This window comes from Porites lutea, chromosome 1, assembly GCF_958299795.1.
Source record: "Porites lutea chromosome 1, jaPorLute2.1, whole genome shotgun sequence".
Lineage (NCBI taxonomy): Eukaryota > Metazoa > Cnidaria > Anthozoa > Scleractinia > Poritidae > Porites > Porites lutea.
In genome coordinates, this window is record NC_133201.1 from 55302910 (window position 1) to 55324206 (window position 21297).

Sequence of the window (21297 nt, forward strand, 5' to 3'; positions counted from 1 at the left end):
GTTTTACAACGCATTCTCCGCTTCCCGCGAATTCCTAGGAATACGTTTTTTGCCCAAAAGGATTTTTATGTGCTCTGCCGAAGACAGTTTGCATCCAAATTTCAAAACTCAGACCAACAATTTCAAGCGATTCGAACGAGACTGTTCGATTTGCTTGAAATTAATGCCCTGGGTTTTGAAATTTTTATGCTAAATATTCCTTTTTTTGCCTTCAAAAATTAGGTCTATTGTTCAGTTGAAACAGGTCATTTCTGATTTGCTCTTAGCATTACCCTAATCTTACCAGGGTAAGTTTAGAGTCTTTGATACAAAAAATCTTTTTCTCTTCTTCTTTGGATCAGTTTCCTTTGACATAAAAATTTTCCAATTCACTTCATTTTCAAAGTGAGAGTTTTTTAAACTCGAAATTGACGTATTTTGGTAGTTGTAATCAAATGACGTCATTTTGAAAATAGCTTATTACAGCCTGGAAGTGCTTAGCTTGATAGAATGTTAAGTGTGGAGGAAAAAATCCTAAATAAAGAACCAAAAATCAGCACCAAACTGGAATCACACTCAGTGAACAATGGAACGAGAATCGAGGGCGCACGTTTTTAGAAAGGTGAGAGGTGTGTGCAAGTTGCATAATAAAGCGTAAACATCAACCGGCTGCATTTTTCCGGTTACTAACTGCCCCTTCCTCTTCTCTTCCTTATTAACTTCCTAAATATTTCTTCGCGCTTTTGATCGGTACAGCTCGTAGGCGCTACCTCCCTTAGTTTATTCCCACTATGGCATCCCTTCGCAATGAGCTGTCTTTCTTGATGAATTTTTTCCTCCGATTTGGTGACGCAGTGGACAGGTTTTATGTTCTTATGGTGTGAGAATATTTTCCCACATGCAGTGCTCATGAAATGCCGCCTTATTTTCTAGAAATATCTTATTATTTCCGCAGATGGAGCCACATTTCATAATGAATACTATGACCCGTTGCCAAGGTATAACATCTTTTCGAGCGCGCCTTCATGACGGGGAAAAGACCTGTTAAGTACATGTGGGGAACTTAATTTACTGCTGCGGTGACTCGCTTTAACAGGCTACAGCTGCGCTGAAGTTAACTGTGCTTTGTTTTGTAAATTTTTAATTCAAGTTTAAATATGTTTAAAAGCTGTTTAGCTAAATATCGTTTCAATTTGTTTTCTTTATGAGAGCTGAGCACTGTACTTTTTTTTATAGTAAATTATAAGTATAAATAATGTAACATGTTTAAGCTCATTTACATTCTACGTTAGAGCCTGTGTTTAAGTTTCCCTTTACTGTTTTTTAGTTCTTTAAAACCTAGTTCAGTTAAACATGTTTAGATGGTATGAATGGGGCATAAGGTTCAGTGTTCGAGTTCTTGGGCAGTATGAAAAAGGATTATCATTTCTTTAAAAAACATTTTTGCTTCTCCACTGTTAGGTTTCTATCGGCTACCTGTTACAAAATAGAAAACACGGCTTATACATACTCATACACGCCTGCTGATTTAAAGTCATGTACACATAATCGTTTATATAACAAAGCAAACAGAGCCGCAATATAAGGCTTTAATTGACTTAAATGGACAGAACACGTAGAAAAATATTCTTTAATACTTGATTTCGTATATACATAGATTTGTTTAAGTTAAAACAAAAACTGCGCCACCTGCAAGATTAAGACAATCTACTTTATCATTCTCTGATAATAACAAAGGATCTAATACAAAAGTGACCAGACACTTTTGTCTCCTTCTGTTAGCAGAAAGCTGAATATTCTTTGTTCGTCGCATTTTTCTTTTCAAAGAGGAAGCTACCTTGGCGACCAAAGTGCAATGATGCTTTGATCAAATTCGAGGTTCGTCATTGATTGAAATTGTTTTAGGGGGCAAGCAGACATAACTTGCTAACAAAGCGAAAGAACAAATGATATACATTTAAACAAATAACTAATGAAATAGGACAATCATACAAAATAAAAAAAAAGATGACCAGATACAAAGAAGCGCGAGCCCTCACAACAGGATATTTGCGGCTGGTCACGCAAGCAGTTTCTAACTGTTGTTACTTTAAGAAGGGGGGTGAATAGGGGTATGCAAATCCGCCGATCCGTTATGATTTATTAACCAAATCCGCCGTTAAATTTTCACCTTGAATCCGAAATCCGAGCAAAAATATTTGTACTACAAGCAGAGTCCAAAATCCGCGACCAAAAAATCGATGAATCCGCATTCCGCTGCGGTTGCAGGATCCGGAAATCCGTTAAAATCTCGCTTTGAATCCGAAATCCGGGTAAAAATATTTGCAAAATCCGCCGATCCGTTCGCCTATTCACCCCCCTCTTTAAGACTGAATTTAGGTTTTTAAACTTTTTTCTGTTGTCTCTTGCTACGAATGGCAAGGATTGACATGGATTAAACTCCAAGAAAAAATTACTGGAGGTCAAGTTTTACTGAACGCGATGAGTGTATTAAGAAATCACCAAAAAATACTGTAGTAGCTGCTCCCAGATGAAGTTTGCTTGATATCTTCTTGATAACTCCACAGGAGAATTTTGCATATGGGTAAAGCCATTAAATTAATACTTAAGTGTAGAATTGACCTAAATCAGCAATATACACGTGACATATAATCCCGTTAAGTTGGTGGCTCACTGAGTTTCACGCACTACGAGGGCTTGCGAGATATATATTTCTATCATTTTGAACTAAACCTCGCATTTGCATGGCCAGCGTAGACATCCTCCTACAAATTCTCAAGCAAATGTTTTTTACGCCGTTTATAAGCCTCGAGAAATTGCTGAAATGAGACCAACCTCAAAGAATAAAATGGCTTCACTGATCAGAATTTGGAACTATTTATTTCTCAAAAATCCCTTAATCTGGTGCTGCGTCCAGGTGTCGAAGGCGTGTTATTCAGAACTGGTATTCATAGATCTATTTACAGAGACAGAGGTGAGGTTTAAAACTCTTTAAGACACGTAAATTACGTCCTGAAAATTCGAAACTAATACAAAATTTTGTCCCCATATCTGTGATATTTTGAAAAGTATACATACATTTTAGTTGTTTTGAAGATTGAAATACAATTTTCACATGACCGCAGGTAGCTGTGCTAATTCGGGCAGGTCATGTTTAACGAATTCAATACAGCTTTATACAGAGACTTAATAAGAGACCAGATAAACCAAAAACTGACATTATGACAGGAGATAACTGGTAAACTAATGCAATACAAATAATGACAACACAGTTATGATAAGTAAAAGAAGAAAAGGCAATAAGCCTTAAACGGGCTTAACTAGAAAGTTCCTTCGCTGAACACTGAGTTACATCCATCAGATCGTTTCTAAAAGATCTAACGCTGTTAGCATCCACTGAATAGAATGGCATTTTTTAGCGCTTTAATCATGAAAAACGTCGGTAATTCCCGGGGTAATTCTCTTGTGTGTCCTATTTGAATGACCCCCACTGGAGTAGATGTAGGTGGTCAGCTGCCCTGAGGCTGACCCTGTTTTTTGCTGTTTGCAAGGCTTCACAATTCTTTCGTCTCTAAGAAAGTTCCACCATATCACTCGTCCATTTAACTCATTATTTTTTTCCTCTTCTATTTTTTGTTATTTTTTTGGCACTCTAATCATGAAAACCGCTGGTAATTCTCTTGATAATCGTCGGATTTAAATCACCCCCTGCTGGAATAGATGTAGGTGGTTTGTTGTCCTAAAGCCGACGCTGTTTTATGGTGTTTGTTAGCATTTCAATTCCTTAGTGTCTACTAGAGAAAGTTTGACCATTAAACTCGCTCATTCAATTTATTGTATTTTTACCCTTTTACTCATGTCCCTTAGGCGCGTTTCTCCCTCCAAACAAAATGCAAGAAACTGAGATGAAAAATCCAAGAGCGAAACTGCCTAAAATTTGCCAAGACTATCGAGACAAACAGCGCTACAAGTGTTAAAGTACCGAATGATGATCGCTCAGTGGAAAGCTGCATGAGTGGTCTGAGTCATGGCCTACACGGGATTCCCCTTATAAATACTCCCTTTACTACACAAGACAATCACATTAAAGTTCACCTTGCAGTTCCTCAAGGCTCTGCATTTGTCCCATCCCGACCCTCACAAGGTTTGATGGATTATCAAAACCACGAGGTCAGCAAATTGACAAGCAAATTGACAATATAAATTTATCAAAAACTGTCCAATAGAAAACTAGTTACTTTTCAGGATAAGGTAACTTTCAGGGCGTACTTTATCAAGGAATGCTGCTAAAAAGTTGTACTGTAATTCAAGTTACCTATTTATTTATTTCCAATTATTATTCTCTGTTCTTTGAGGCAGAGAAGCAAAGGATTTGCAAGGGCACCAGAAAAACAAAATGATGTTTACCCTTGCATAAGTACATGATCACAAACTAGAATTTTCATATTGATTCTTAGAATGGCATTTGTAAAACCGAAATTTTAGTGGTCTGTTGTTCAACCCAATACATGTATGTTGGTCGTTTGTATTAGAAGTGATGGTCAAATGCCCGGGTTTTGCCGAGGGGCGAGTTGAAATTTAGCTTGATCGGCGCAGTAAGAACCAATTGAGACTGACAAACCTTGAACAAAAAACTGGTTCAAACACGACTGGGAAAAATCGCTAAAGATTAGACAACTCTGGAAGCTGAAAGGCATTTGCGGGTCCATTACAAGAACGTTAGATAATTGTAGTCTATAATGCTGTATTAGTAATGAGACCCTTTATTTAGTCCCTGTTTACAAGAGTCCCGGAAAATGTTTGCACGGACAAAATCTTGCCCGGATTTGCCTTTCGTTTCCACGGGACCCTTCGAACCGTGCAAATTTTTGAACGGCAAACGGCTCCAATCTGTAACAGAATTTACACGCTTCCCCGTGAACGGGTGGCACAGGTAAAAAATCCGTCCGGACCCGTGTTAACGGGGTCTCAGAGTCAATCATCTAGTAATTGCAGCTAATTTTCAGCAGATACGAGTCTTTCTATTGGTACCTGCCCAACCGTCGTTTTCGTCGCACGTTTTCAATCAATTATCGTCGGTTCAGAAAGAAATAGTTGGATATCGAGAATTGTTTTGTGTAGGAAAGGACCAGTTAATAATGAAGCAAAAAAAAAAAAAACTCTGAAAGTGCAACACACTTTTTGGCAGATTTTTTGCCGTCATCGCACGATTCAAGTGGTCAAACGTACTAAACGTGATCGGAACGGTAATGCGATCGTCGTCTTAATCTCTAAAAGGCCCGGTTCAGTCACCGTATATTTCATGAGCTGAACTCAATCCGACTTTATTAGACCGACCCAAATGATTAAGACTGGCTGAATTGATTCAGACGCCGATTTTAATTCCAGCCGAACTGAATTCAAAGGGAAAACTATTTTCATCTCTATCAAATTACTTCCAAACTAGTTCTAATAACTTATGCATTAGCTTTCGCACATGAAAAGTTCGGCGTCTGATCAAAGCTGTTGCAAAGTCGATTTCAAGTGGAAATTCCAGGCTTGTTTAGGTGGGAAGAACGGCTGAGCCGTTCCAAAAATTTTGATTGAAATAGACGTTCCTAACTGATTAGACGCCGAAAGTTTTCGTGTTAGTTAGGTTAATGCATATGAATGTATTAGGTTCGGCTCATGAAAAATTCTGAACAAGGCCCGGATAAGATCGTCGTTTGACTTTGATTTCATCGGAAATAACCATACCGAGTCCCAGATACTGTACTGCACTGAGGTACTTCTAAATAACCCCTCCTCTATACATTCTCTACATTAAAAATCCCTGATTCTTTGAGTGGGTGTTTACAGTAAATGGCCTTAAAAAGAATGAAAACGACCACCTCCCCCAATTATACACCCGTTTAGTAGTAGTAGTAGTAGTAGTAGTAGTAGTAGTAGTAGTAGTAGTAGTAATACTAACAAAATGTCCCCGGGTACTATAAACGTTTGTAAGCCTGGAAATTTATCGAACGACGTCAAACTCGTATATAATCAATTATTTCTCGTCATCAGTAATTTACATGTTAGACTTTTTAGCAAGTGATGTTGTATGATTTCCTAACAGGTTGTCCAGGTAAGGATTTCCAGGAAGCTTACCCCCCTGTAAATGATCACTGTCACAGTTTATCTGAACCTTGTTCAAGTGGTTGCTTCCAGAGAATACCGGGGTATACTGTTACCAAGAACTCGAAATGGTTCCCACAAATCCATCCTCCATGTATACCCCTACGACCTCCTTTGGATCGGAGATGGTCATTAAAGTGGCAAAAAGGTAACGAAAGTGTTCTAATTCAGTACAATTCAGCAGCCTTTTGTTCGGAAAGTAATTCAGATATATACATTCAAAGTCTCGTTTCACAACGAAAAAACCTTTCGAACAACGACCCAACCACATATGTTGCCGTTAACAAACAAAGACGACAAAACTCTAGTGGTTTTATGACACCAAGCCATGTCTGTACAAAATGCAACCCTCCAGCGAAGTGCCATCGTCCAAACTGTCCATCATACCTTTGTACCCAAGAAATAGAACAAATTAATCCCTCCTGCAATAAAAAACGCCCAGAAAAAGGAAACATTCCAAAGAGTTCTCTACTTGTGCACATTCCCAGTGCCTTGCAAAAAACGCATGTTGACAAAATGGGCAGAATGATGTTGGGTCTAAACAACTGGGTAACAGTCAAAGAGCTTCTTTAAAAATCAGAGATTGTTATGAAGAGCGGGGAAGTTTACTTGAACAAATCTATACGAATATTCCGAGATCAAGAGAAAAGACTCAAGCCAAGCATTCACGCCTTTTATACGCTCGTAAAATAGATGGTTTTGATGAAAACCCCCATCGCCGACATCTTTCGAAAGCTGTCGTTTTCCAAGACCCTGTTTTGGAGAATGTTCCTTTTCGTGCAAGAGTACGTCAACAGGACTTTGTTGCTGGAAGTGGAAAGCGAAAAAACCGCCAACTTCCCCCTCAAGGAGTGAGAGAAGACGATCCTACACTTGCAGGGAATGAAAAGAAACCTGCACATTACGAAGATAATCAATGTGAGAAACTTTGCCAAAAGCTAATCCATCAGCAAGCAAACCTATTGAGCCCATCGATAACTATTAAAGGATCTCCTGAATTGAGAGATCCGAATTTTCGCGTGACAACCTCTCCTTGTGAAGACGCCTCCAACACCAGAGTCCCTGCACATATTGCCATCTTGGATGGACGGTACTTTATCTGACTTTTGATCTAACGGCTGGAGAAAGTATGACGACAGCTTCATCAAAGACACACCTTCGAAGACACAGATTTGCAGAAATGTTATTCTCCCAGATACACAGCCACCGTGTCATCCCTCATCTCAAGGTTGGAAAACTACCGAGAGAACTGCGCCAATTTTTGATACTCGAGAAGTTCAGAGTAGTGCTGGGTCATCGTTTGGAGAGTTTTTGAGCGAGTACTCCATTTCAAACCAATTTTTACTCGAGCATGAAAAGAGTGCATTTCACCAGTTCAAAACACCAGACCTGACGCTGGGAATCTCCTTCCGAAATGTAACCAAGACTAGAGTCCAGATTACTTAAAGGCAGACTGGAAGTTGCACTCATCAAACTGGCATATGCTCCTACAAGTTTGGAAATTAAATTTTGACAAAAGTGTCCAAAAGGTCGGTTCATTTCCAGTGCAAGTCGTATTTGGCCCACCCCAACTTAACTTCCACAGAAAAGGCTGTAAAATGGAACCATGAAGTTACCAGGGCATTCCCGGTTATGTTGAGTGTCGTGCTGTGCCAGCAAAAGAGAGCTCTCAAAAAGGAGACACGCACTATCCTTCATCATCATTTTCCAGTGACGAACACGGTGTTACTAGCACTACACTTAACGATGACGATGCATTGCAGAAAACACAAAACATTGATCAGCCAAGTCCGATAGATAACGCCCGTGTCCTCATCGTTGGCGAGAACCTAAACAAAAACACTGAAGAGAAAACTGTCATCTTTCCAGGAATTAAAAACCACAGCCTTTTCTTCAAGAGGCCAGAAGATTATGATAAGTTTATGTCATCTAGCATGAAAGAAAGAAGATTCGTTTGCCGCTTCTGCTGCAAGATATTTGCTCACTTCTCAGCACTTCAAAATCATGTCCGGACACATACAGGGGACAAACCATTTCAGTGTAAGTTTTGCAGTCGACGATTTGCTAAGTCGGGACTCCTTAAGGCGCACTTGCGTACGCACACTGGCGACAAGCCTTTTGTCTGCATGTGAAAAAATGTTTGCTCAAAGCACGACACTAACAAATCATCTTAGAACTCACACTGACCAAAAGCCATACGTTTGCCATTACTGTGGCAAATGTTTTTCCTAGCCGTCGACGCTAAGAAAGCACGAACTTTCTCACACACCAAAGAACGCCCATATTCATGCAAGTTTTGTGGAAAAGCGTTTGCCCAGCAGTCCACCCTCACTAATCACATGCGCTGTGACACCGGTCAAAGGCCTTATAAGTGTCACTTCTGCGAGAAGGGCTTTGCTCAGTTAAGTACTCTTGACAATCATCTACGCCTCCATCCCAGCGGAGGAGGCGGAGTCTCAAGCCTCATCCGTGCCTGTACGGCAGCAAGAGTTTTGGATGTAGTGGAGTGGATTTACGCCGCACTTTATCATCTAAACGTCTGGAACAGGCTTGCTATGTTCACACTTGGTTCCCCCACACGCGCACGTTGCCTGGGTATAATTTTTGTTGGGCAATAATGCGAACACACTCCTTTTTTTAGGTACTCACGTTAGTATCCGGGCAAGGTACCGGTGCCCTTGTTCAAGCTCGAGACCTTGTAGTTGGGGCACCAAAGTGGGCACTGGTTCCCTGCAAGAGTGTTGTTTGGAGGACCACAAGTTTATCAGTTTTATCATAACTGTCACGTGTTGTTCAACCTCCTTACAGTGTCTTTATATAAATGCTTTACCTTACCTTACCTAGCTAAATTGTGAACAAATCCACCCAAAGTAATTCTGTTGTGGGGGTACCAACTAGCAAGCTCTCTTGGTATTCCATTTTACTGAGACAGACAACAATTATTATTATTATTTTTTTCATATTCTTCTTAGACACCAGAGCGCAGCAAGGAATCCTGAAAGAATATTGTGACATTTTTAAGGAAATCAGGAGCTCGTGACACAAACTGCGTCTCGTCTCCTTTAATCAGGAGCCTGCCTTTAATCGGAGTACCAGTCATTTTCTCTCTCCGTCTTGCAGTGTTGTGTGACACTAGATAGACCGCGAGCAGGCTCACTAGCCCGCAGCAAAGCAGGCGTATTTTGCAGCGCAAACGGTGCTTCTTTTTTCGAGACTAATGCTCTCCCCGCGAAGCCAGAAGTTGAAAATAACAGGGATTGGGTCGTTATACGTTTCTGGGAAAGTGCCTACCTGCCTCTCCCCTAAGCCTAGATTAACACTTACTTCTCACTTAGGGCAAAACGTTGACTTATGGAAGGGGTAGGAGGGCAGCTTCCTAGAAATGGCTTAATGATCCGAGAGAGTTAGGGCGAGTCAAAAACTGCTTTCAAGGGAGAAGTTGACGGATTTTAAATAGACGAGGGGAGAGAGAGGGGAGAAAAAATACGGCGTTTTTCCTCTCTCCTTCATACCCCTCCCCCTTTCCCGCTTCTCATCCCTTAGGATTTTGGGCTTTCAAGATGGCGGCCGCGATCTTAGTACCTCTGAGTTTCCGTTAATAAAACGGCTCCCCTCCCCCTCCTATATTTTAAACCCGTCAACCTCTCCCTTGAAATCAGTGGGTTTTTGTTTTTGAAATAAGAAACAGATATTAGAAGAAATTAGAATTTATAATAACAAATAGCTTTAACGTAAGCGATTTCACCCGTAAATGAAGCTAGCTGGAGGTTTGCAAACTCATGAAAACGATTTCCATCAAACAACCAGGATATAGTTTAACTGAGTTTCTTCATCTTGAGCATTGAAAGAACAGCGTTACTTACGGACATTTTAGAACATGGAGCAATACGTTTTAACGCAGTGCTTCATAAAGAATAGCTTAAACTTTAACTTGCTCTTGGGCAATTACTGTATGCATTGCAATATTTAGTTTTCTACGATCGCGAATAGCTTATTTCGTCTTTGCAATGTCAGATTCTGAGGCAAAAAATACTGTTTCGTCCTGAGAAAAGAGAGAAAAATCAAAGGAAAACAAGAAACTCGAAAGGGGCAAAGTGAAATTTATCAATCGTCCTTAAATATTCACCGATTACAATGGAACGATGGTACTTCTTCATTCTGTGTTACAAATTCCCCATTCAGTGCGATGGAGGATAGAAAGCTATAGAATGTCTTAAAATCTTGTGAATCTTTGGAAAACAAACTGAACAAATCACGTATAGCTACCGAGTTAATAAAATGTACTACCGTTTTAACTCGACAAGGATATTCGATACATTTTCTTTTCCCTGGTTTTTATTTGATTCTGAGCTTAAAATCCAAATTTAGAAGATGTTTTTGGAGACTAAGGGTCGCAAAATTTTAAAGGAGTAGAAATGATATCTTTTAAATGAGCTACCGCCCTGCTAGTCTCCCTTGCAGCTGTTTTTTGGATTTCACGCAACGCTCCCCAAACCCAGGGTTGCGTGACATCCAAAAAACGGCTGCGAGGGAGACTACCGCCCTGCCCGCTTTCAAAAAATGTTGCCTGATTTTGATTGGCTTTTGAATGGATTTTGATTGGCGGGATGGGTGATTGTTTATGGAGGAGGGGTGTGGGAAGGGGTGAATTGCAAGATAAACTGAACGTCTGTCTGCAAGGACCAGCCTCCCAGGCCTGAGAAGGGCAAATAAGAATGGTACATAGAATGAAGATGAACGCCAAAACAAGGTTTACGGCTTCATAGGCTATCAACCGACACAAAAATAAAACACAACTAAAGCAGGTTGTGATAGGCATGTTGGAGATGGATGGGTATTGGTCTTCGACAAACTATCAAATTGCCATGATCTTATAAAGGCCATCAGTAACACTAAGTCAGAAGTGACTTTCTTGTCATCTTGGTTTTCTCATATCTAAATTATTCCACTTTTTTTGAAATTTTCCTTTTTACACAAACACCAATAATTTTAAGACATCCATCAGAACCTTCGAAAAAATATTACCCCTGTACTTCCTTCATAAAAAAATTAGCACCCCACTCTGACCACACTAAAATACCTTGACGGCCCTCCCCCACCATCCCCACCCATCGTTTCCTTCTTACCATCTTTTCGAGCGCGCCATCAGCAGACCTCATTACGGAAAAGACCTGTTAAGTTCATGTGGAGAAATGAATTTACTGCTGTGCCTCCAGCTGCACTGAAGTAAACTGCGCTCCCTTTTGTACTTATTTCTGTAACGGAGTTCCATTTCCAATTAACTCATTTAATTTTAAGGCTATTAGATAATTAATCTTTACACTAAAACGTCGGCTAACCTATGAAAGCGACTCAAGATTTGTTCCTGTCTTTAATTTTTGTTATTTTGATAAGAAAAGTTTTAAAAGCAATTAGTTTCACCAAATCACAACGTGGTCATTTAATTAAAACATAGCATGGTTTTGTTTTTGGCTGTTTGTACACTGACATAAAAAAAAATATATGAAAAAAATATGAAGAAAAAACAAAACAACGGACGACTTTTATTTTTGGCTGTCTTTAGTAACAGTCGCCTCAACTAACTCATCAATAACGCTCGAGGCTATGCTAAGTGAATAACAAACTAACTAATAAAGGTTTCTTCGAGTTATCGGGCAGTCTTGTATCGAAGTTACCTTTCTGGCGTTCAGTTCACATTTTGCTTGTGAAAACCCCTTGAAATTAAAAGGATTATTGCCACTCCACTATTAGGTTATCTTGGCTGGTCATGTCGGTTACCTGCTGCTGCACAGAAAAGAGTTTATGCAAGCCTGCTGATTCGATGTCATGTATACATATTCGTTTATTAACAACGCAAACACAGCATTTATGTCGACCCAATACGTCGATATAAGTACCTTTACAGTTCCATTAGCCTAATATAGTCCCCTTTTTTCACTAAAGCTATTCTATGTGTGGTAGTTTGTTGTTTGTTTTTGTAACAGTTGAAAGACGATTAAATGGGTAATACTGGGCCATAATGTTTTGCCTCGAATAATCGGTTGTTTTATGATACTACTGGCTCGATCGAAGAAAAATATAAACTTTCAAGTCTCAAATGCTTTTGTTACAGGAAGGTGGAAACGTCCTCATATATTTTTTCTTATTTCCTTCCTAGTTCGGTGGGAAGCCGGAGATAGACTACATTGTTTTAACCATCCCGTTGTTGCAGTGGTCTTCCTGAGATGAAGTATTCAAGCTTAAGCTTATAAATACAGTTTTATTTTTTTTTAGGCGATATACGGTAAATTGTGGTGTAAAGTGAAAGTTCTAGTTTAGACTAAAAGGAAGGAGCATTTCAATTTAATTTCAAATGCGAGTTTAGTCAATTTGGATACTTTGAATTTCATTGCTGTATAATGATTTCGACGAGCTTAATCTGCAAAACACTGAAACAGCATTTTTTGTGCATCTTGATTTGTTTAAGTTTAAACAAAAACTGTGTCACCTAAAAGAAAAAGGCAATCTATTTTATTATTTTTTGATTATATCAAGGGATCCAATATAAATGAGGCCAGACACTTCTTTTCACCTTCTATTAAAAAGCTAAATCAATAATTGAATATTCTTTGCAAGTGGAAGCTATCTTAGTTAGCGACTAACACGCGATGCTTTGTTCAAATTCGAACTCTGATATTGCAATTGTTGTAGTGGGAAAACAGTCCCGTTTTGATAAAAAAGCGAAAGAAAAAAACATATACATTTAAACAGTTCTCTAATGATATAAGACAATGAAACAAGATAACAAAAGATGACAAGACACAAGGAAGCACCGGTCCTCACCACAGGATATTCGCGGCTGGTCACCCATGCAACCAGTTCCCAACCGCGCCCGGCTGGAGCTTAAAGGGGCTGTATCACGCTATTTGCTGTCTTTGCTCCTGCTGTGGTATTTAATTTGCTTCCCCGTGAAAAACACAAAAAAAGACCTAAAGGCAATAAGCATTAAATTAGGGCTTTACTAGAACGATCGTTTGCTTAACACTGACATGCATACAGGAACATATCGTTTATAAAAGGCCTAACCCTGTTCAGAGCAACCAAAGGCATTTTTTAGCGCTCTAATCATGAAAATCGGTGGCAATTCTCTTGTTTGCCTGTGATGAATGACCCCCTGCTGGAACAGTTGTAGGTTGTCAATAGCCCTAAGGCTGACCGTGTTTTATGGTATTTGTAAAGCTTCACAATCCTTTTGTCTCTAAGACAGTTTCACCATTTTCCCCCGACCATTCAATTTATTCATTTATAATCTTGTTTTTTTCTATTCTTTTTATTTCCTAAACATGCACGCTGTCCAACTTGTGAAGTACGCGAGAATATCCTTAAGAGTAGTTACGGACAGCGCATTGCAAGAAGAGTTTCATTTCTAGACGACCAAAAACATTTAACTCACCGAGGATTATTTTCAAAAGGACACTTTACGAAATGAACGAAGCTGGGATCCTGCATACCAAGGATGGCAAATCGAAGCCATTACACCGCAAAAATTAAACAAGGGTTTAGCGATATATCAAAATGACAATAGTTTAAATGGCGGGGATCTCTTCCCAGCAGACATGCTTATCGCCTCTGAACGGTCTAACAAGTAAGTATACTAAGAGCACCCAAAGGAACCTTTAAGGACACTAATCATGAAAACCGTTGGCAATTCTCTCTTCCGTCCGTGTTGAATGACCCCCTGTGTGAGTAGATGTAGGTGGCTGATTGCCCTAAGGCTGACCCACTTGTATGGTGTTTGTAAGGCTTCACGATCCCTTTGTCTAGAAAGGTTGAACATTTCCCTCGCCAACTGCATATCCCGCACCTTTACGTTTTACCTTTCAGGAAACTGCAAAATAGTTAAGATGATAAATGCAAAAAGAAAACTGCCTAAAATTTGTCAAGACCATAGAGACATTGCCCATCGTCAAGACTATCGAGACAAAAAGACTACAAGTGTTGAAGTACCAAATGATAATCACTCAGTGGAAAGCCACACAAATGGTTTGAGTCATGGCTTACACAAGATTCCCATTATAAAAAATCTCTGTACTACACAAGACAATCACATTAAAGTCCCCCTTGCAGTTCCCCCAGGCTCTGGGTTTGTCCAATACAGACTCTCACAGAGATCGATGGATTATCAACGCCACGAGGTTAGTAAATTGACAATGTAAATGCAACTTTCACGGAAATGCTGCTAAAGGTGTATCGTAATGCAAGTTATTTATTTATTTTTTATTATTATTCTCTATTCTTTGAAGCAAAGAAGCAATGGATTAGCAAAGGCCCCTGAAAAACAAAATGTTCACCCTTGTAAGTACATGATCACATAACATATATTATCATTGTTGATTTCTATAATGGCCTTTGTAAAACCGATATGATAGTGGTCTGTGGTTCAAGTGAAATATTTTAGTTATATTTTGTGTTACAAATGATGGTCAAATGCAGAGATTCACCAGGGTGGGAGTGGTGGTGGTGGGGGGGGGGGGGGGGGTTAGTTGAAGTTTGGAATTGTTAGTGCACAAGACCCATATTATTATGGCTCTTGTAGTGCATTAAGAACCAATTGAGACTGACAACTATCAACAAACTGAAGCAGACTCAAATACGAAAAATCGCTAAGATTAGACAAAACTCTGGGACATTTCAAAGACGTATGCGGGCCATTACAAGAACATTTGATAATTACAGTGTTTAATGCGGTAATGATAGCCTTAAGGACCTGTTTAGAAGAGTCCAGGAAAATTTTTGAACGGACAAAATCTTGTACGGAATTGCCTTTCGTTTACGTACGCGGGACTCGCGGAACCGTGTAAATGTTCGAACTGCAAACAGTTCCAATCTGTAACAGAGTTTGCACAGTTCCGTGTAAACGGGTTGCACAGGTAAAAAATTCGTCCGGACCCGTGTAAACGGGGTCTCAGAGTCAATCATCCAGTAATTGCAGCTAATTTTCCGCAGATACTAGTCTTTCTATGGGTACCTGCGGAAATCGTTTCCGTCGCGCGTTTTCAATCAAATCGTCAGATATGAAGAATTGTTTTGCGTGGTTAATCAGGCTACTAGCGAGTTCGAGCAACCGCTATGACGAAGACGACAACAACGGAAAGGAAAACGAGAACAATTTAGATAGGGACCAGTTAAATAAAGCAAAAAAAAAGCAACTCTGAACTAGCAACACACTTTTCGGAAGATTTCTTTGTCGCCATCGCACAACTCAAGTGGTCAAGAGTGATCAGAACGGCATATTAGGGTTTGGGGCCTGAACTGGACCTTAGATTGTCGTTTAATCAGTAGCGATGGTCTCGACCTTGATTTCATCGGAAATACCCATACAGAGCCCCATATTAAAGCGCTATAGCAACTTCTACACTACCTCTCCAAACTTATTTGCCACTACATATTCTATACAAAACTAATTAGCCACAGACTTCAAAGAAAATCCTTGATTCTTTGAGCGGGTGTTTACGGTAACTGACATTTAGAAAAAAAAGTACCAAACTGTAATTACCAACCGTTGAGTAGCACTAGTGATGCTATGAAAACTTTCCCTGGTATTCTTAATATCTGTAAGCCCAGCAATTGATAAAGGGACGTCAAACTCGCCAACAGTAATTTTTTTACGTAGTCAACTTTTGAGCAGACAGATGTTGTATTTTTTCCTTACAGGTTGTCCAGATATTAAGGATCTTCAAGAAAAATGCATCCCCGTAAGTCTGCACTGTCACAGTTTTTCTGAGCCTTGTTCAAGAAGTTACTCCAAGAGAATGCCAAGGTATACTGTTACCAAGAACTCGAAATGGTTCCCGGAAAGCAAACCTCAATGTGTGCACAGGCAGCCACACTTGGATGGGCGATGGTCATTGAATTGGCTGCAAGGTAACAAAAATGTTCAGAATAATTCAGAAGAATATTGTTCCGGACGTAATTCAGATATATACGATCAAAGTCTCGTTTCACAACCAAGGAACTTTTCGAACGAGGAGTTAACCATACATGTTACCGTTAACAATCAAAGACGACAAAACGATAGTGGTTTTATGTCGCCAAGCCATGGCTATAGAAAATTCAGCCCTCCAGCGAAGTGTCTTTGTCCAGGGTGCCCATCATACCTTTGTACCCAAGAAATAGAACAAATTAATTCCTCCTGCAATAAAAAGCGCCCAGAAAAAGGAGACATTCCAAAGAGTTCTTCAGTGGTGCACATTCCAAGTGTCTTTCAAAAAACGGATGCCGCGCAAGATGGGCAAAATAATGTTGCCTCCAAACAACTGTCTAACAGTCAAAGCGCTACTTTAAAAATCAGAGATTATTATGAAGAGCAGGGAACTCGAGTTGAACAAATCTTTCGCAAAAATCTGAGTGCGAGAGAAGAGACTCAGGCCAAGCATTCACATCTTTCATATGCCCGTAAAATAGATGGTTTTGATGAAAACTACCATCGGCGACATCTTGCAAGCGCTGTATTCCAAGATCCTGTTTTAGAGGATGTTCCTTTTCGTGAAGGAGAACGTCGACAGGACTTTGTTGCTGGAAGTAAAAAACGAAAAAACCGCCAACGTAGCCCCCAGAAAGTGAGAGAAAAAGATCCTGCACAACTTAAAGGAAGTGGAAAGGAACGTGCCCATTATCAATATATTCAACCTGAGAAACTTTGTGCAAGTCGAAGCTTTCCGCAAGCAAACCCATTGAGTTTTCATGACCCATCGATTACTTCTGAATTAAGAGATCCGAAGGTTCGTGTTACAACCTCTCCTTGTGAAGACGTCTCTTCCGGAGTCCCTGCTCATCTTGGATGGATGAGAAAGTATGACGACAGCTTCATCAAAGAAACACCTCGGACTGAATCACAGGTTTGCAGAAATGATATTCCTCCAGATACACGGCCACCGTGTCACCCCTTACCTAAAGCTAGAAAAACTACCGAGGAGATAACTGCGCCAATGTTTGTTACTCAACAAGTTCAGAGTCTTGCTGGGTCATCGTTTGGAGAGTTTTCCAGCGAGTACTCTCTTTCAAACCAATTTTCATTCGACCATGAAAAGAGTGCATTTCACCAGTCCGAAACTCCAGACCTGAAGCTGGGAATCACCTACGGAAATTTAACCAAGCGTCCAGGTTACTTAAAGGCAGAATGGAAGTTAGACCCACAATACTGGTACGCTCCTACAAGCTTGGAATTTTCAAAAATACAGTTTGAAACTTTGGACAAACAAAGAGCAAGTCTTGAAACTGTCCATAAAGTCGGTCCATTTCCAATGCAAGTCGCATTTGGCCCATCCCAACTGAACATAGACAGAGGAGGCTGTAAAATGGATCCATGCGATGACCAGGACATGCCCTATAATCTTGAGCGTCGTGCTGTGCCATCAAAAGAGGGACCTCTAAAAGAAGACATGCACTGTGCTGCATCATCATTGTCCAGTGACCAGGGTAGTGTTACCAGCACAACTCTTGACCATGAGGATGGATTGCAGAAAACACAAGTCAGTGAGCAGCCACATCCGACAGCTGACGCCAATACCCTCAACTACGGCAAGAACCTAAAGAAACACACTGAAGAGAAACTTGTCACTTTTCCAGAAAGCCACAGCCCTTTCTTCAACGGGCGAGAAATTTATGGCAACTTCATGTCACCTAGCATGAAAGAAAGAAGGTTCGTTTGCCGCTTCTGCTGCAAGAAATTTGCCCACTTTTCTACACTCCAAAATCATGTCCGGACGCATACAGGTGACAAACCATTTCAGTGTAAGTTTTGCAGTCGTCGATTTGCTCAGTCGGGAGTCCTAAAGGCACACTTGCGCACGCACACTGGCGAAAAACCGTATCTCTGCATGTACTGTGGCAAAATGTTTGCTCAAAGCACGACGCTGACAAATCATCTTAGAACTCACACTGGCCAAAAGCCATACATTTGCCATTGCTGTGGCAAGTGTTTTTCCCAGCCGTCGACCTTAAGAAAGCACGAACTTTCTCACACCAAAGAACGCCCATATTCATGCAAGTTTTGTGGAAAAGCGTTTGCCCAACAGTCCACGCTTACTAATCACGTGCGCTCTCACACTGGCCAGCGGCCCTATAAGTGTCACTTCTGCGAGAAGAGCTTTGCCCAGTTGAGTACGCTTCATAGGCATCTACGCCTCCATTCCAGTGGAGGAAGCGGAGACTCAAGTCTTATCAGTGCCAGTTCTGCAGCAAGAGTTTCAGCTACTTCTCTAATCTAGCAAAGCTCACTTGCAGATATATGAGCAAGAAATCAAAGATGAGTTAGGATATTTTGTAGCCTGTTTCTGGCGTTGAGATATAATGGAGTGAATTCCTGCCCCACTCTACAATCTGAACTCCTGGGACAGGCTAGCTATATTCACAACTGGTTCCCTCATCCGTGCACTATGCCTGGGTTAATAATTTTTGATGAGCACTACCGCGAGCACACTCCTTGTTCGAGGTATTCACGTTTGGTATTCGGGCTCGGCACCGGTGCCCAAGTACAAGCTTCAGACCTTTAAGTCGGGCGCCAAAGTAGGCACAGTTTCGCTGTGTGCCTTTCTCGTTGGTTCCAAGGTACTTGTGATCATAGACAGTTGACTGATTTTATACTCACAACTCCTCTGGAACCGATTAATGCTTCAAATAGCGTTTGACATAACGAACAAGCAGTTGAGTGCAAAGACCAATTACGAGTATCAAGTGTGAACACCCCAGCCTTTTTTGCCGGTATCAAAGTATCATGATAGGTTGGGTAGCTTGTGTAAATACATCTTTCGTTTTAGGTAACTGCACCTTGCTAGGAGGGTTCGTCTGCAATTAGAAATTAATTTTTCTACTTTGTTTTAGATCAACTACCACTTACTTTTGGGTTTTTAAGCAAATAACTTTCAGCAAAGATAAGCAAGCTAATTTAGATTTTAGAAGTGGATTCCCCCCAAAAATGATTATCACCCTTGTACAGAGGTTCTGTTTGTTTCACAACCACGGACTCCAGTAGTCACCATTTTTAACTTGGGATCGTTCAAAGCCTGACCATGCTATTCAGATTTGAGAAACTCGCTAATGTTCTAAAGGTGTTTAACCTCAGAAAGCCGATAATTTTTACTGATTTAGTATGTTTTCACTATGGTTCTTTGTCTGCCATAAAGGAACAAAAAAAAGGCATGGAATTGAGCCCTTGCCGGAGTGACTTTTGGAAACAAACTAAAATGGTTCTTTAGTAAAAAATGGTGTGAAAGCTTGGGCATTAAATAAAAGTAGCATTAGATTATTTTTATATACTCTACAGGACGAACATGAAAAATTAAGTTTTTCCGACAAAGGTGACTTAACCTGTCTTTGCCCACAATCGAATCTGATTCACCAACAAAGACTGACAAACCAAAAAATGATTGCTTTCAGCCGCTGTTCCTCAGATTGGTGCAGAGAAAAATGTTTTAACGTCAATTGAATATGGAAACTCTCTATATACAAACAATAACTGTACACACCTAACTGGAAAAACTTTGGAGGGGATAATTAAAAGTACAAATTGTGAACAACTCCTGACCACTACCAAGGTATAATTCTGTTATGCCGGTGCCGTGTTATTTTATCACTTATTAATAATATTTTTCATTTATTTTGAATAAGTATTTGTTAATATCTATTATTAGTCATTCAAAATATTTCCCCGATTCTGATTGGCTAAAAGCACACGTTTAGTTCACCATAACCAGTTACTGATGACCAAATTTGGAAGAAATTTGTGCTTAGCGAGGAAATGACGTCAAAAATGCAGCGTTTTTGCAGGTTAATGCACCGTTAACCGAGAAGACCTGGGGACGAGGTTGAGTTACTTTGGTTGTGAACTTGAAACATGGCGGACATTTCACTCGTTTCAAGAGTAAGAATTAGGCAAAAAAAAATTGCTAAAAACATGGAAAGAACAGCAAGAAGACAACTCAAAGGGCGACATCTGCTATTTCGAGAATATTTGCGGAGCTGAACAACCCTAAACGTGCACTATCGAAGATGAAATTAAAATATGGATCGATGGAGGTAAGCATGTTTTAGCCATGTTTTAAAACCACAGGAATTATTTTGAATGAATAATAAAACAATTATTGAATTCGGCTTTCGTCTCATATGAAGAATTATGGCGATCTCGGAGGGTGTCGGTCTACGGCCTCGACGGATAACACCCTCCTCGATCTCCATAATTCTTTATAAGATACTCAGCCTCATTCATTAATTGTTGATGAAGCTTTACCCTTTCTTTTTGCTCTTTGCAAAGAAGGTAGTTTCAGCTCACTCAAAGAGTTCATAATATGAAAAAGAGAAATTAGAATATGTAATCGCAAATAATTTTAACGCAAGTGACTTCACACGTAAATGAAGCTGTAAGTTTGCAAACTCGTATCTCCATCAATTAAGGACTAGTTCAACAAGCTTGTCCACCTGCAACATAGAAAGAGCAATGTTGCTGACGGACATTTTAGAAGAGCATGAAATTCCATCCGAGTATGTTCATGGTGCTAATAATGAATAAAAAACTGAGTTGAAAAAAAGTGATCATGGATATTTCTTCTATCCGACTTAGGACATGCTCGAGCTTTACGTGTCGACACGTTCACGCGTGCTGTTGGTAATAACGGCTATACTTCAGCCCTGACTGTACCCGGGTCCTGTACTCCACTGTACACAACCTGCAAGAGAAAAGCCCAGTTATAGAGACTCTTATCCTAATTTTGCAATTTCTCTTTAATGTCTTATATCTTTTAAGAAACAATTTTTCTATACCCGGGTTAACAATTGAATATTAACACTGCCAAGAACAGAATGATTTGACGTTTTCTTGGACAACCTCTAAAACAAGTTTTCAGTAAATTGTACTTTAATCATCTAATCGAGTACCTTGCTTTCCTTCTTTTTCTTCGATCGGGACCTGTGAGTTGATAGAAAGCACGGTGGAGGAGCGTTACTAAAAATTCTTTTTTTTAACTGGTTATTCACGGTGTGTCGCCGTTAGCCACAGCAGGGTATGTTTTTTTTTTTGTATCAATAATCTCTTGAGAAGTTCCCATTCGGTTCAGACCGGAAACAGGTATAGAAAATCACATAGTTTGGTCTGAAATAGCGAAAAGGTTTTGCAACTCACTTTCCCTTCCG

General features: G+C 40.0%; 1 protein-coding gene across 1 annotated transcript in view; it reads right to left on the reverse strand.

Moving 5' to 3' along the window:
- Positions 1 to 19688, reverse strand: part of LOC140922259 (ribosome production factor 2 homolog) — a 368864-nt gene extending 349176 nt beyond the window's left edge. Inside the window, exon 1 of the mRNA XM_073372270.1 lies at positions 19685 to 19688. The gene's annotated coding sequence lies outside the window, so the exon portion shown is untranslated. The remainder of the gene's footprint in view (positions 1 to 19684) is intronic.
- Positions 19689 to 21297: the final 1609 nt, after the last annotated feature.